The 12,939-nt window shown below is 42.4% G+C and overlaps 1 non-coding gene across 1 annotated transcript; it reads right to left on the reverse strand.

Annotated features, from left to right (window-relative positions):
• Positions 1 to 4,560: 4,560 nt before the first annotated feature.
• Positions 4,561 to 4,693, reverse strand: LOC116568408. Its single transcript, XR_004276614.1, has one exon.
• Between the last annotated feature and the right edge of the window lie 8,246 nt (positions 4,694 to 12,939).

Raw genomic sequence — 12,939 nt, forward strand, 5'->3', positions numbered from 1 at the left:
TGTAGGACTGTAAAAAGAGGTAGCAGTCACCCAATGTTGGGAGTTAAAGTGATATTAAATGTTTCTGAAATGTTTGTAAAGATAGAGGCAACTTACAGCCGAACTACTACGGGGGGGAGGACCGGGGAGGATGTGGTTGGAAGGGAGCCTTGCCTCCTAGAGCTTTTTAAGCACAGGAGCCTGAAACATCCAAGTTAGGAGAAGTCTAGAACGGCTGCTGTGAAATGATTCAAATGGCACTATTGACCCTTTCTTTAGGAGCTATGAATGTGCGAGGTAAATACAAGATTAAAGGCTGACAGAAAACTTAAACATTATTTTAAAACATCTTACCATAAATTGATTGTCCACATTTACAACTGAGACCCAACATCCCTGATATTTTTTTTAATCAATGGAATTAAGTTTAAAGACCTCTTTGAAGTTAGATCAAGAACTCTCATAAATTTATGCTTGTTTTGCCTGTGAATTTGAGGAGTTTGACATTTAATAATTAAAGTCCAAAATGAAACTCTAGCATACGAACTAAAATTACCAAGACCTGTGCCTGTGTCACCCCATCATTCTGTATGTGGTGTTGACATTTCCTCTTAGAGAACCATATTTGGAGCCCGCTGTGAAGCAGAGCCACATGCCCTAACAAAATGTATTTGGTTCATTGGCTCACTAAATTTTCCTTATGACTTACTTTCCTAATTCATTCAGCAAGTTTTTATTGAATACCTGCTATGTACTTGTGTGCCATGCTCTGGACATTGAGTAGGGAACCAGAGAGACATTGGTTCCTTATTGATCTTTTAAAATAATCTGTTGAGGAGAGATCATTAAAACAAAATTTCTTAGTTGGAATTTGATGATTGTCTCCAAGACTCTACCCAGTTTTTCTGATTCCTCTCACTCCTTCCCTGTCTTTCTGAGAATGCTCAAGTCTACCCAAGATGCTCCAGAAACTGCCTTGTGCCTCATTGCCACTTGGGTCTCTCCTTTTCCAAGTTGAGCCTCTATAGAAATGGAGACTTTATATTGCTTCACAAGTTCAAAGTGCTCTTATGAACCTCATCTTATGTAATCCTCAACAACAAGGTAATACATGAATGGCCTCCATTTTACTGGTGAAAAAAACTAAATCTTAAAAATGGATTTTGGACAGCTGGGTAGCTCAGTTGGTTAAGTGTCTGCCTTCAGCTCAGGTGATGATACCAGGGTTGTGGGATTGAGTCCCACATCAAGCTCCTTGCTCATCAGGGAGCATTTTCTGTCTCTGCCTACTGTTCTCCCTGCTTGTGCACTCTTGCTCTCTCTCTCTCTCTCTCTCTCTGACAAATAAGGTCTTTAAAAAAAAAAAAAAAGGATGGATTTATTTAGATTTGAGCCCAGGTCTCCTGATTCCAGATCCTGTGCTTTTTGTTTCACTTAGTAGTTTTGAAACCATGCTTCTCAAAGCTCTTCGAGTCCTTACAAAGAAGTCTTCTGAGAAAGCCTGAGTGGTTGGCGCTCTGCCCTTCCTTGTCCCCCTACTTAAGCCAAAGCAGTCCACTTTCATCCACTTTTCATTTTAGGCTTTCAGTCAAGATTTGGTTTGAAGATTCCTTAAGAAAAAGGTCAAAAACCACTCGACTTCACCAATCTACTTCCACAACCATCTATCAATGGGGAATCACTAGGTCACATCCTCATGACTAGTCCAGAACCCAGTACACTCTAGGCACAGTCATGGTCATTGCACAACTAAGAAATAGTGAGGCAGGATTCAACACAGTGGTTCAAAATCCCCACTCTGGAACCAGAATCCCTGGGCTAGTAACTTGCCACTAAGCTTTGGGTACATCAACTTTTATGTATCTAAATTTCTTCAACTGTAAAATGGAGGTAATAACAGTTCCTCAAAAGACTATCGTGAAGGGGCGCCTGGGTGGCTCAGTCAGGTAAGTGTCCAACTCTCGATTTCAGGTAAAGTCATAATCTCGGGATTGTGAGATTGATCCCCACCCACAGTAGGCCCCATGCTGGGTGTGGAGACTGCTTAAGATTCTCTCGCCCCTCCTCCTCCTGCACATGCACACCCTTCCCCCCTTCAAAAAGACTATTGTGAAAATTAAATGAATTAATATATTTTTGAGTTAATATATGTTTACAAAAACAACAACCACCAAAAAGCTTGAAACAGTCCTCAGCACAATTACCATTGCACAGACCCCATAGCACACCTCCCTCTTACTTCCAACAGAATGCAGCACCCTGTTAAGTTTAGATTGTTTTGTTAAAAGCAAATTGCTGAATTTCAATTCCATTCAAGAGACAGGAAATAATGTCAGCTTGTCTCATGGAAAAGGATGAGTTTTAAAATCTGACTTCTTTATTTTTAGGCATGTATGGGAAATTATTATCCACAGGAAAATGAAGCTGAATCCAGTAAAATTCCACAGGTCTCATTATACTCCAAACAAAAACTGATTACTTAGGTATAAAGTAACTTTTCCATACCTGTAACAGGGTGACAGAAACAGTGCATAGATGCTGCTGGCAAAAGGATTGTGTTCCCCAACCAGAAGTTGTAATCCACCCATTTGCTCCCACGAGGAAACGAGGCATGTAACAGAAGACGAAGCTGATCCTAAAAGTGTACTTAGAGCCACCCTGAGCCCCATAGGTGGCTTTGGATCTCTGGATGGCATGCATGGGGGGCGGGGGAGGGGGTGGGATGAAAGGCAGGTTGGAAAGGGGTGGGACCTCCCAGTGGGTTTCACAGCAGAGAGGGAGACCTGCTAGAGCAGAACAGAAGGGCTTTGCAGACCAAAAAAGGGCAGGCAGCAGTGAGCTGCGAACAGCTGATTCCCTGTCATCCTCCCCTACAGTCTCAGGTTACAGATCTCTCTAACTCAATGAAATACAAGTGATCTCACCCTTTTAAAAATACTTGTAGGGGTGCCTGGGTGGCTCATTTGGTTAAGTGTCTGCCTTCAGCTCACGTCATGATCTCAGGGTTCTCTGATCAGTCCCTACATCAGGCTCCCTGCTCAGCCAGGAGTCAACTTCTCCCTCTCCCTCTTCCCCCTGCTCTTGCTCGCTCTCATTCTCTCTCTCTCTCAAATAAAATTTTTTAAAAATTTAAATCTTAAAAAAAATACTTGTAAATTTGTTATTCAGAACTCTGGACATTTTCCATTGGAATAATGTTCTAAAGGATTTTTTCCTAGGTTAGCTCCAACCAATGTAGTCCTTAATATAGCTGAAATAGTCACGTTAATAGTTTTTAAAAGAAAACAAAATAATACTTTTTTTGTGTGTGTGTGTGAAAAACTAAAGCAAAAAATATATAGAGAGAGAGTTGAGTAAGACTAGTTTATCTTATATACTGATGCTCGAAGAAAAGCAAGCTTGGGACCCCTGGGTGGCTCAGTTGTTCAGCATCCAACTCTTGATTTCAGTTCAGGTCCGATCTCAGGGCAGTGAGATTGAGTCCCAACTGGGGACTCCATGCTGGGCATGCAGCCTACTTAAGATTCTCTCTCTTCCTCTGCCCCTTGCCCCCCACCCTAGCTCTCTCTCCTTCTCTCTTTCAAAAAAAAAAAAAAATGATTTAAAAAAAAGAAAATGGAAATAAGCCAATAGAAAAAGTAAAAAATCTCCATCATCCCACTCCCAGACAGAACACTCATGTAAGTTCCCCAGGTTGCTTTTCAATGTCTATAGTGATATTTAAATTAAATGCCTTTCTCTCTTTTTATTTTTCACAGAAACAAGACTATACTATGTATACATCTTTGCACTATGTTTTCTCACTTTATCAACATTTTTTAATGATTCCTATGTTACTATATATTCATTCACATCATCATGTTAATAACTAAGTGGAATTTTATGTGATGGTTGTACTATACTTTAATCAATCTTCTTTTACAGATAAATCCATTGTTCCCACATTTTTGGCTCTTATAACGGTTTTGCTATAATTAACATTTCTTTTTTTTTTCCCCCCCACGGAAAGTGGTTTATTGCTTTTAGAACAAGAACTTTTGTTAGTGAACAACAATGGTTAGAACTTGAGCACTTTCCTCTAACAGTATCTTGTCAGCTGACGAAGTAGGCACTTCAACAGAGAGAAGTCCCGGCGTGCGACAAGGCGTGCGACAAGGCGTGCGACAAGGCACGCGACAACGGGCACAGCCGGGCCGTCCCAACACGCCCCGCTCGCCGCTCAGAAGCGGGGCTTGCGCCTGCGGCCGGTGTACGGGGTGTCCGGTCTGACCTCCCTGCCCTGCCGCCTGCGGCGCGCCTTCTTCTCCAGCACCCACTGGCGGCTCTTCCTCACCAACCCGCGCCTGGCCATCCTGTACGGGATCCTGCTTCGGTGTGTTTACTGGTCAGGCGCTGCCCGTGGGGCAGGCACGGAGGAGCCCCGCTACTTTTGGGGCAACACAGGCCCGGGTCAGCTCCCGAGAGCCTGGCACCATCCAAGGAGAGCCAGAGGCCCCGTCCCCGGTGCGGCCACTTGAGCCCCTCACGTGGCCGTGGGGTCGGCAGGCCTGGGACAGAGCACGCGCGGGCTCCCGGCAGCTACGGTGTCGGAGGCCGGAAAACGCGGCTGCCAGCTCGCTGCAGCCCCGACAATGCTCCTCCAGGGCTGACCTTGGCCTCTGGCCCTGGCTGAGGAGAAAAGAGACCCCTCATACAGCCCCGTGGGAGAGAGGCCCTTTAACATTTCTGAAATACATTTTTGAGTACTTGTATAACAATTTCCTTAAAGTCATAAAAATAAAGTTTTTTTATCAATAGATAAGCAGATTTTTTAAGGGTTTCTGATAAATGTCTGTCAAATTCCCGTCCATAAAGACTAAAATCTTATACTTCCACACCAACCCCATATGAGAATCTGTTTTTCCCATTTATTAAACATTGAGTATTATCAAAGAACTGGTTCTTTTTTTTAAAGATTTTATTTATTTATTTGACAGAGAGAAAGAGAGAGATCACAAGCAGGCAGAGAGGCAGGCAGAGAGAGAGGAAGGGAAGCAGGCTCCCCGCTGAGCAGAGAGCCCGATGTGGGCCTTGATCCCAGGATCCTGAGATCATGACCTGAGCTGAAGGCAGAGGCTTACCCCACTGAGCCACCCAGGTGCTCCGGAACTGGTTCTTTTTTTATAGAAAATTCACTTCAAGTTGTATGGAATAATAGAAACAAATTATAAATTATTTTTTAAAAAAACAATAAATGTTAGGGAGTCCCTGGGTGGCCCAGTTGGTTAAGGGACAGACTCTAGATTTTAGCTGGGTTCATGATCTCAGGGTTGAGAGATTGGGCCCCACCCCCTCAACCCCCCCTCCCAATTTGGGCTCCATACCGGGTGTGGAGCCTGCTTAGGATTCTGTCTCTCCCTCTCCTCCTCTCCGCCCCTGCTCATTCTCTCTCTCTCTCTCTCTCTTTTTTTTTTCTCTCTCTCTCACAACAACAACAAAAACAAACCCACTAAGGGGCACCTGGGTGGCTCAGTTGTTAAGCATTTGCCTTCAGCTCAGGTCACAATCCTGGGGTCCTGGGATTGAGCCCGCATCAGGCTCAATCCTTACTCAGTAGAGTCTGCTTCTCCTTCTCCCATTCCCCCTGCTTGTGTTCTCTCTCTCTCACTATGTCTCTCTCTGTAATAAATAAATAAAACCCTTTAAAAAAAACCACCAAGTATTAGAATACATGCAGTTTTAGAAATTCCTCATAGTATAATGAATCATATTTTTCAAACTTGCATCAGGTGGAATTCTCCAAAAGATAAGTCTTTTGAGATATTTTCATTAAAAAAAAATTTTTTTTTATTTATTTGTGATGCCAGAGTGGCTCCGTTGGTTAAGCATCTGCCTTCGGCTCAGGTCACAATCCCAGAGCCCTGGGATCGAGCCCTGCATTGGGCTCCTTCCTCAGCAGGAAGCCTGTTTCTCCCTCTCCCCTCAACTTGGGCTCTCTCTCTCTTCTCTCTGACAAATAAATAAAATTAAAGATTTTATTTAAAAAAATGTTTTTTACTTATTTATTTTGAGAGAGAGAGAGTGCATGCACACACAAGCATAGAAAATGGCAGAGAGGAAGGGAGAGGGAGAGAGACTCCACACTGAGCTTTAAGTCCATGGGGCTTGACCCCACAACCCTAAGATCTTGACCAGAGATGAAATCAAGAGTCAGCCACTCAACTGACTGAGCCGCCAAAGTGCCCCAAGTTCTTTTCATTTTTTTAAGGTTTTATTTATTCATTTAACAGAGAGGGAGAGTACAAGCAGAGAGAGCAGCAGGCAGAGTGGAAAGGAGAAGCAGGCTCCCTGCTGAGTCAGGAGCCGGGTGTGGGACTTGATCCCAGGACCCTGGGATCGCGACCTGAGCCGAAGGCAGCTGCTTAACAAACTGAGCCACCCAGGCGTCCTGATCTTTTCATTTTTAACTTGATGGTAAATACTTAAAATTCTTCTCTTTTCCCCGTTACTTAGACCTACCAACTTTGGACATCTCTATGTGCTAACAACGTTAGATTCACTAATCTATTTATCCAGTGAATTGGAAATATAAACATAATACAGGGCTTAGTGCCCCTAATACTACCCCCACGTCTCAAAATGTCTCTCTCTGCATTCTTCTTTCTTCCTCTACTCCGGATTGAGAGGAAAAATTCCTCTCCTCTTTCGAGGTTCTTCCTCCACCTGGGCCTTCCTTCCACCTCCCCCCACATCCTTCAGGACTGGAAACTTGTTCCGTCCTTTACTGCCCACTCTCTATTTGTGTTTCTATTCCTCCATCGATAAATATGCGCCCTTGACCCGAGTTCCCTCTCCCTATCATTCTGTGTTTTCTCCTTCCACTCTCTGACATGATTAGGAAAGAAAGGTCTCCACCTCTTCACCTCCCATCCACTCTCCAACTCACAACCATCAAGCCTCCTCTAAAACCTTCCTAACAGTGTGACATTGCAGAGCTGGGACAAGAAGTCCTTGAACTTGCTTTGAGGAGCTTGCTGACAGCTTCTAGCTGCCACACCTTTTTGTCTGCAACCCTGAAGCCATGCTCAGGACCCACCTTCCCTAACTCACAGTCAGTGACTGAATGTGGTAGGGGTGCTAGAGTTGGGCCAGTTCTGCTCCCTATAGGACTCCTCGAATGGGCAATCCTCGTGCGGAGCTCCCTATTTGCCAGACCATGACTTTCCCATACTACAGCCTGAGTCTCTTTCTACTCATCCTCCTTCCTCCCCTCTCTCCTCTGACACCTTCCTCTTGCATCGCACAATGGTCCAAAGACTTCCCCTGCTAACTACTGCTCCCTCTTCTTTTATCCTTCACAGGCATTACCCCAATAAATCTCTTGTATGTCTTATTCTGCCTGGGCATCTTTTGGAAGGACCTGAATTGACGCCAACTTTCCTAATTGCCAAACCTATGAGCTGTTTTCTGTCCCCTTGTGAAGTCTCACTGCATTAAACCTGTGACTCGGTTTCAGATTGCTTGTCTCTCATAGCCTCCACGATACAGTATGTTCTACTTCTCCTCCTTTCCCCCCCATCATTTCAACTCTTTCTATGGTCTTTTCTTTCTTTTCTTTTTCTAAGATTTTATTTATTTATTTGACAGACAAAGATCACAAGTAGGCAGAGAGGCAGGCAGGAGAGGGGAAGGGAAGCAGGCTCCCCACCGAGCAGAGAGCCTGATGCGGGGCTCAATCCCAGGACCCTGGGATCATGACCTGAGCCAAAAGCAGAGGCTTTAACCCACTGAGCCACCCAGGTGCCCCTGGTCTTTTCTTTCTATAACCAATCCTTAAATATTGGTTTTCCCTAAGAACCTGTCTGTGGCCCTCCACTCTTTCTCTGTGCAGGTCCTGTCTCAGTGATGTAACTGATTATCAGAATTTTAACCACAATCATTGCCAATGACTCACAAATCTATCTCCCACTCACGATTCTCTTCTGAGCTTCAAAGCCAAACATCCAACTGCTGACTGGACATGTCCACTCTGATGAGTTAAGCCAGATATATTGGTTTGGGCCTTATTCCTATCTATCCCCTTGTGTTATCTTCCCACCAATCACTCACAAGGAAACTTGAGACTTATTCTCAACAACTCCTCTTCCATCACCCCCCATATCCAATTTGTGGTTTGATTGTCTTGTCCTTGAAATAGGTCACATCTATCACTACCCCCTGCAGTTCTGTAGCGATTGTATCATTTTAAGCCTTCGTGATCTTTAACCAAGATTTTCAAAAATGACCTTTTAGTGATTTTCCTTCTGCCAGCCTTTCTCTCTTTCTAACTACACTGTGGACAAAGGGATTTCCTGAAATGCAAATAGATCATATAAGAGACAGTAAAATGCAGAAGTAAAGCACAAAAGCTTCAGCTTAGGATGAATCTAAGTTCAAATCCTGACTCTGCCTCTTATTAACTGTATAACTATGGATAATCCCTTAATATTTCTAAGTCTCAGTTACTTCATTTGAAAAATGAAGCTTGATAATAGTATCTACCACAAAGAAACATTGTGAAGATTAAATGAAATAATAAACACAGGTTAGTTGGTAGAAGATATATGGTCAAAATATGTTTTCTGACTCTTTTTTTTATTGATTGTTGTTATTTTTCAAGTAAGCTCATACCCAGCATGGAGCCCAATGTGGGGCTTGAACTCACAACCCTGAGATCAAGACCTGAGCTAAAATCAAGAGTCAGACACTTAACTGACTGAGCCACCCAGGTGCCCCTTTTATTATTTCACATTGTTCCTGAAAATTTTCAGTGGTTCTCCAGTGTTATAATGATTACATTCAAAACCCTTAACATTGTATACTTGTGCCTCGGTTTCCTCCCTGTCCCTTGGCAGGCACCATATCCAATTCTATCCTTCCATCTCAACCATACTGAAGTAACTGCAATTCCACAAGTGGGTCATGAATTCTTGAAAATAGTACATTTATGAAAAAGGGCCTGGGCTCTGAAATGGATTGGTATATAAACCTTTGAATTTGAAGGATGGGGGATACCAGTGGAATAAGAGTATGAAGTAACTAGGGTGATCCCATAAATTTGAGGAAATTTGTTTTCTCTGCAGTGTTCCACAGTCATATGGAAATCTATTCAAGAAGTCCTCAAATTAATTCTTTTGGTGGGGAGAGTGGACAATTTTCTAAAAGTGCATTACACCATTTGTGTGGATACTCTTGATGACCCACTAGAGACTTATGTGAGTTATCTAAAAATCTATACAAGTAGTCTAAACAGTTCTTTAGGGACACCTGGGTGGCTCAGTTGGCTGAGCGTCTGCCTATAGATCAGGTCATGTTCCCAGGGTCATGGGATCAAGGCCCGAATTGGGAATCCTTGCTCTGTGGGGAGCCTGCTTCTCCCTCCGCCTGCCACTCTCCCTGCTTCGGGCTCCCTCTCTCTCACAAATAAGTAAATAAAATGTTTAAAAAAAAACAACACCCAAAAACAGTTCTGAGAAGAGATCTGCTTCTGTCCTCAGTTATAGAATTGCCTGAAAACCATCCTCATCATTAGAAAATGTCTCATTTTATTTTCTTCATAGCCCCCATTACTATATGAAATTACCTTATTGCCCATTAGAATATAAACAGAGACCTTGTCTTTCTTGTTCACTATACATATGCCACTGCCCACTACAATATCAGGTTAGGCTTTCAAAAACTGAAGCCACACAACTAGTAAGAAGAGATATAACTAGAACCGAGGTCTGTCTGAACTTACCCACTAACCTTGGTGTCCTTGAGTACCCAAGAAATATTTGTTGAAACAATAAATGAAGAATCAATGAATTTTTTAAAGATTTATTTATTTATTTATTTATTTATTATTTATTTATTTGAGTGAGAGAGAGAATCTCAAGCAGACTCCGTGCTGTGCATAGAGCCTGGCATGGGGCTTGATCCCATGACCCTGAGATCATTACCTGAGCCGAAAACAAAAGTCAGACATGCAACTGACTGAGCTACTCTCAATGAATGTTTTTAAATGGAGAATATAGGGATCAAAGTGGTGTTTTAAAAAGATTTAATCTGGCAGTATTTTGCAATATGGTTTGGAGGCAGGAAAAATATTTAAGAATCTATTGCAGTCATCTGAATGGGAAGAGACTAATAACTTACCAGAATTACATTAGTTGCTAGTAGCCAAAATACCTGACTGATCAGTAACTAAAGTAAATTCTTCTTATATACAGTTAACCCTTGAACAACATGAATTTGAACTGCCCATGTCCACTTACACACATATTTTTTTGATAGATTCTGTACCATAGTTGTATTTTCTCTTCTTTATTATTTTCTCTCCTCTAGCTTACTCTATTGTAAAAATACAATAAATATACATATACAATATATGTATAATACATATAATATACAAAATATTTTTTAATCTACTGTTTATGTCATCAGTAAGTCTTCCAGTCAGCAGTGGGCAATTAGTAGTTAAGTTCTGGGGAAGTCAAAAGTTCATGTGTCTTTTTGACCATGCAAAGGGGTGGGAAGAATTGTATCAGTGCCCCTAACTCCAGAGCTGTCTGGGGGTCAACTGTATTCGGAAGTCTGCAGGTGGGCAGTCCAGAGCTAATATGGTGACTTCAGGGGTCATCAGGGACCCTGACTCTCTCTTTCTGCTCAGGCATTCTTCATATGTGGCTTTTGTCCTGCTTGTCACTTGAATCACAGCAATGACTGATTTGCACCCACTCAGAATTTTTTAATTCCAGACAAGAAGAAAAACATGGGAGAAAGGCAAAACATAGGCCAGCTAAGTTGACCTCCTTAAAATTTTTTTTTAAGATTTTATTTACTTATTTGACAAAGAGAGACACAGCGAGAGAAGGAACACAAGCAGGGGGAGCTGGAGAAGCAGGCTTCCCGCTGAGCAGGGAGCCCCATGCAGGGCTCAATCCCAGGACCCTGGAATCATGACCTGAGCCAAAGGCAGACACTTAACCACTGAGTCACCCAGGGCCCCTAAATTGACTTTCTTTAAAAGAGCTTTTATAGGGGCACCTGGGTGGCTCAGTGGGTTAAAGCCTCTGCCTTCAGCTCAGGTCATGATCCCAGGGTCCTGGGATTGAGCCCCACATCGGGCTCTCTGCTCAGCAGGGAGCCTGCTTCCCCCTCTCTCTCTGCCTGCCTCTCTGCGTACTTGTGATCTCTCTCTGTCAAATAAATAAATAAAATCTTTTTAGAAAAAAAAAAAGAGCTTTTATAGACAGGCTATCCAGCAATCCTATCTATATCCCATTGGCCAGATTGTGCTGCCTGAAGTTTAGCAAATGCAGTTTTCCGTTGAGTACATTAGTGTCCAAAGGAAAAAAGACTTTATTAATAAGAAAAAAAGGGGAAATGACTTTGGAGTAGAAAACCACAAAGGGAATGGGAAAATTGGAGGATAATATGTAAAGATAAGAATCACTGAAGGAGAAGCAGGATTGGGGAAGGAAATGTTTGGTTTGGATGTATCAGTTTGTAGATACCACTGGGAAATCCAGGTAGCAATGTCATCCAAAAATTTGGAAAAGAATGAAAAACTATTTCGGTTCAGTCACGGTGTTGTGATATGTTCTGATGTCGTTGATTAAAAGGAGGTGATGACCATAAAGCTGGGCAGCAAAATATTCGGTTTTGCCAACAAAGAGGCTTGTCCCAATTTTTAACAGGAAATGGTGGTAAAAAGATCATTCAGTCTAGGTCCATTCAATTTATTCCAAATCTGAAGTTCCAACCTCTGCTACTGTCTTTTTTTTTTTTTTTTCTTTAGATTTTATTGATTTGTTTGTCAGAGAGAGAGAGCTCAAGCAGGGTAGCGGCAGGCAGAGGGAGAAGCAGGCTCCCCGCTCAGCAAGGATCCCAGTGCAGGATTCAAGCCAAGGGCAGACGACTGAGTCAACCAGGCATCCCTCTGCTACTGTCTTTAATAACAACTGTTACAGCAATGCCTCGGTGGTACAGTCAGTTGAACATCGAACTCTTCGATTGGGCTGGGGTGGTGAGATGAAGCCTTTCATCTCTGCGCTCAGCAGGGAGTCTGTTTGGGTTTTTCTCCCTCTGCTCCAATCCTTCTCAAATAAACAAATAAATCTTTTCTAAAAATTAAAAAATAAAAACTAGTACAATCGATACATTCTGCTGAATCCAGGAAAAAACTTTCTTTGCCTAGAAGTTATTAGCACATAATTAGCCATAACAAAGATTCACAATAACATTGTGGAAAGATCACAATATTTTGGTCCAGAGAGCCTCAGCTTTGCCATTTATGAGCAGAATGGCTCTGGGTAGGACATTTCACTTCTCAGAGCCTCAGTTTTCTCACTTGGGAAGCAGGAATAAAGTACTTCTAAGATTGTAGTTAGGATCAAATAGATAAAGTCTGGAAAATGCTCTGTGTACTATAAAATATTATGTAAAAGAAAGATACTATTCCTTTTGTAACAATTTACAGAGTAGCGGTAACTGAGCACTCTGATGGCAGCTGACTTTTCTCTAAGATTGGAAGTAAGTTTACCACCTCATTTATTACATAAGTTCCGTCGGGTGAGTTTCTGTTCAATCTAGGGTATTTCTAAAGAAAATGTGTGAGTGCACGCACATGTGTGTGTCTGTGTGTGTATTGCAAACTCAGTGAATACACCAGTATATTCATCAACTACAGAAAGCTTTTCTCATGACTGAAATCCTGAGACCTTGGACATTCGAGCCTGGAAGATTCCCATGGTAAAAAAAAAAAAAAAAAAAAAAAAATCATCACCGGTGGTCAGGTCATGTGAGAAAGCTACACTTGAGGAGAATCCAATCCGTTGGAAGATTTAGAAAGTAATGAAATGCGGTTCCTGACCTAGCACGTATCATCTCTGAAATCCCTGAGTAAAGACCAGAGGCTTCACCTGTTTTGCACCATCAATTGCCTCAACCTATAAATAG

This window comes from Mustela erminea, chromosome 10 (assembly GCF_009829155.1).
Source record: "Mustela erminea isolate mMusErm1 chromosome 10, mMusErm1.Pri, whole genome shotgun sequence".
NCBI lineage: Eukaryota > Metazoa > Chordata > Mammalia > Carnivora > Mustelidae > Mustela > Mustela erminea.